Source organism: Anopheles stephensi, unplaced genomic scaffold (assembly GCF_013141755.1).
Source record: "Anopheles stephensi strain Indian unplaced genomic scaffold, UCI_ANSTEP_V1.0 ucontig216, whole genome shotgun sequence".
Lineage (NCBI taxonomy): Eukaryota > Metazoa > Arthropoda > Insecta > Diptera > Culicidae > Anopheles > Anopheles stephensi.
In genome coordinates, this window is record NW_023405143.1 from 22,501 (window position 1) to 27,500 (window position 5,000).

Below are 5,000 nucleotides of genomic sequence, written 5' to 3' on the forward strand. Positions count from 1 at the left end.
CCCTCCACTTGATCCTTATTGAAGGATTTATGCTCAATTCATTCCAATTATGGACCATCGTTAGAGAGGTCCATATTGTTATTTCTCGTCACTACCTCCCCGTGCCGGGATTGGGTAATTTACGCGCCTGCTGCCTTCCTTGGATGTGGTAGCCATTTCTCAGGCTCCCTCTCCGGAATCGAACCCTGATTCCCCGTTACCCGTCGCAACCATGGTAGTCCTCTACACTACCATCAATAGTTGATAGGGCAGACATTTGCAAGATCTGTCGTCGGTCAAGCGACCATACGATCGGCATCCTTATCCAGACTTCAACTCAAGCCGCCCGGAGGCGATTGGTTTTACTAATAAGTGCACCAGTTCCACCGCCCGCAAGCGGACAGCGGTCCCGGCATGTTGCATGTATTAGCTCTGGCTTTTCCACAGTTATCCAAGTAACTGATGGGTGGATGATCTTGTGAATTATGGCTGTTGTACTGAGCCTTATGCGGTTTCACATTCATTTATGTTTGTACTTAGACATGCATGGCTTAACCTTTGAGACAAGCGTATATTACTGGTAGGATCAACCAGAATTCGTCTTCGTCAATTGCTTGTTCGATATTTTTTGTCTACCAGGGCACCAGTCCCCGCAGACTCTCTTTCTACGTTCATCAGGTGACACAATCTTTGTTGTGACCACTCTCATTGACCTGCGGCAGTACACCGACTCCACAGCGCCAATAACCACACGAGCAAAGGTTGTTCAGGAGGATGTCAGATTATCGATGTACATCGTACACCAACATTTGACGTACCGAGGCATTACACCCCGCACGCCCCCAACAGGACCAATCAAGGCTCGCATACGACCTGCGACTTACTGCGGCTCCCTGAAGGTCCCCGTAGGACGACCATCACCAGTTAAGGTGTAGTTGACTTGTCAGGGCACGGTAGTCCCCACAAGTCCCCGATTATTCGTGGATATCGTCCTACGATTGTTTCTGACTCCTTTTGCTCCCCGCAGGTCCCCGTAGGACGACCATCACCAGTTAAGGTGTAGTTGACTTGTCAGGGCACGGTAGTCCCCACAAGTCCCCGATTATTCGTGGATATCGTCCTACGAGTTTTTGTGACCCTTGGGTTCCCGGCAGGTCCCCGTAGGACAACCATCACCAGTTAAGGTGTAGTTGACTTGTCAGGGCACGGTGGTCCCCACAAGTCCCCGATTATTCGGAGATATTGTCCTACGAGTTTTAGTGACCCTTTTGTTCCCCGCAGGTCCCCGTAGGACGACCATCACCAGTTAAGGTGTAGTTGACTTGTCAGGGCACGGTAGTCCCCACAAGTCCCCGATTATTCGTGGATATCGTCCTACGAGTTTTTGTGACCCTTGGGTTCCCGAACTTTGCTACGATGGTTCTGCCTCCAGAGGAGACTTATGAACACTTCGTATCATTTCTTACACCGAACCATGGGATCGCGAGATTGCTCCCGGATCCCTAATCACCTTACATTTTCGTTTCGTTTCCGTACACTACGATGAGCTAATTCAATTTGTTTGTTCGTCTGGCGAACGTTTTATTGCGGAATTACCGCGGTACTTCCAGCCGGGTATGGCTGCCGTACGACCTACAGGATAGATCATCGAACCACTTTTCGTGCATATTGTCCGTCGAGGGTATCACCTCGATACCCCCAACAGACCTTTGGACACTTCCTCACTACTCCTTGGAGCAGCAATCAGGGAACCATATAGTAGGAACAGCCGAATATGGAACTCTTTTCGTACTTTGGACACCTCCTATAACTTGTATGGCGACTTCGGGGACCTTCATTTCGTTCTCAGTTGGTACCCCTATTTCGGTCTTTGGACACCTCGTCTTACCCGTATAACTCACTTTAGGTCCACTTATTTGCCTGATATCTCATCGTGAACCCGTTTTTCGTACACCGTACACACCTAGGAACACCACATATGCGTTTCCCTTTCGATCGTGAAGTTTTCAAATTTTTCGATTTTTGGTCCTAGAAATTCATGAACGGTGGGAGACCAAAATTTTTCATAAAAAAAAAATTTTCACCGTTTGACCATAAAAACCTTCTTTTCGTACATACCCCATCATTTCTTCACGTTTTAGGCCATTTCTGAAATTTTCGCTTCGATAGTGTGTCCCCTATAATACAAAATGAACATTTTGCATCTCCCACAAGTGGCCATTTTTTTCCGCCACTGAAGAACACGACCTCGGGAACTCGGACCTAGGACGTGGCCATGTAAGTCATAGGCCACCCCAACTTTTGCAAAATACTGTTTCTTTTCACTTTTCATGATCTAAGGCGCGTTCCGACGGCGTTTTGAACAAATTTATGAGAAAAAAAATTTTGACCCTCGGACCAAAATTTTTTCGTTCGGGGCCCCATGGCCTATGGCCAGTATGGGAACTCGGGATGCCGATATGACAAAATTTGTCAAAAAATCACTAAAAAGTCGCTATGGCCCATTATTTAGAGCTTGTTGAGACCTTTCTAAAACACCTTGGTTGACCCCTGTCCGATAAGTAGTTTTCGAGATATTCGAGAAAATGTGATTTTTTGGGACTTAGAAAATTTTTGACCCGTACCCTAAGAAAAAGTGATTTTTTCATAGGACAATTTTTTCTTCGCAAATACTGTTTGGTTTCACTTTTCATTATTAGAAACGCGTTCCGAAGCCATTTTCATCAAAATCTCGTGAAAAAAAAATTTCACCCCCGGACCAAAAGTTGGCCGTTCGGTGCCCTATGGCCTATGGCCAGTATGGGAACCAAGGATGCCGATATGCGAAAAAGTGTCAAAAAATCACTTGAAAGTCGCTATGGCTCATTAAATAGAGCTTGTAAAGACCTTTCTAAAACACCTTGGTTGACCCCTGTCCGATACGTAGTTTTCGAGATATTCGAGAATAAGTGATTTTTTGGGACTTAGAAAATTTTTGACCCGTACCCTAAGAAAAAGTGATTTTTTCATAGGACAATTTTTTCTTCGCAAATACTGTTTGGTTTCACTTTTCATTATTAGAAACGCGTTCCGAAGCCATTTTCATCAAAATCTCGTGAAAAAAAAATTTCACCCCCGGACCAAAAGTTGGCCGTTCGGTGCCCTATGGCCTATGGCCAGTATGGGAACCAAGGATGCCGATATGCGAAAAAGTGTCAAAAAATCACTTGAAAGTCGCTATGGCTCATTAAATAGAGCTTGTAAAGACCTTTCTAAAACACCTTGGTTGACCCCTGTCCGATAAGTAGTTTTCGAGATATTCGAGAATAAGTGATTTTTTGGGACTTAGAAAATTTTTGACCCGTACCCTAAGAAAAAGTGATTTTTTCATAGGACAATTTTTTCTTCGCAAATACTGTTTGGTTTCACTTTTCATTATTAGAAACGCGTTCCGAAGCCATTTTCATCAAAATCTCGTGAAAAAAAAATTTCACCCCCGGACCAAAAGTTGGCCGTTCGGTGCCCTATGGCCTATGGCCAGTATGGGAACCAAGGATGCCGATATGCGAAAAAGTGTCAAAAAATCACTTGAAAGTCGCTATGGCTCATTAAATAGAGCTTGTAAAGACCTTTCTAAAACACCTTGGTTGACCCCTGTCCGATAAGTAGTTTTCGAGATATTCGAGAATAAGTGATTTTTTGGGACTTAGAAAATTTTCGACCATGACATATATGAAAAGTGAATTTTTCATAGGACCAAAAAGTTTGTCCAAATAGGGTTTTGGTTCACTTTTTATGGTCAGATAAGTGATCCGATGCTATTTTCATGATCATTAGAGGGATTTCACGCTGTGACCAAAAATTTTCATACTTCATACTTGTCCCGGTGCCGTATATGGAGGACCGGGGGAACATGTCTTCGTAAGTCGTGATGTTCAGTGACGGATTTCTGGGACTTAGAAAAAAAATGTGCTCTCAGGCACATTATATGTTTCATACACACATGATTTTCATTGTTCATACTTGTCCCGGTGCCGTATATGGGAGGACCGGGGGAACATGTCTTCGTAAGTCGTGATGTTCAGTGACGGATTTCTGGGACTTAGAAAAAAAATGTGCTCTCAGGCACATTATATGTTCCATACACACATTATTTTCATTCTTCATACTTGTCCCCGTGCCGTATATGGGAGGACCGGGGGAACATGTCTTCGTAAGTCGTGATGTTCAGTGACGGATTTCTGGGACTTAGAAAAAAAATGTGCTCTCAGGCACATTATATGTTCATACACACATGATTTTCATTCTTCATACTTGTCCCCGTGCCGTATATGGGAGGACCGGGGGAACATGTCTTCGTAAGTCGTGATGTTCAGTGACGGATTTCTGGGACTTAGAAAAAAAATGTGCTCTCAGGCACATTATATGTTCCATACACACATGATTTTCATTCTTCATACTTGTCCCCGTGCCGTATATGGGAGGACCGGGGGAACATGTCTTCGTAAGTCGTGATGTTCAGTGACGGATTTCTGGGACTTAGAAAAAAAATGTGCTCTCAGGCACATTATATGTTCCATACACACATGATTTTCATTCTTCATACTTGTCCCCGTGCCGTATATGGGAGGACCGGGGGAAGATGTGTTTGTAAGTCGTGATGTTCAGTGACGGATTTCTGGGACTTAGAAAAATAAATGTACCCTTAGGCACATTATTTGTATCAATAATTGTATCCCCAGCCTTTCATGGGGAACTTTTCCGTATTCCCGGACTTGTACATTTTTCGGGTTCCACCTCCCGACAATGTATCTCTACTGTGCATTACGTACCTGATAACGCACGGCACCCATTGGGTGACTCCACTTAACCATCTTTCGATAATGCCCGTGTTGCAGATATAATCCCAACACCTACCAGGCTTTATATGTACATCGAACGTTACATACGATGCACCCCGTATTCCCGGACTTGTACATTTTTCGGGTTCCACCTCCCGACAATGTATCTCTACTGTGCATTACGTACCTGATAACGCACGG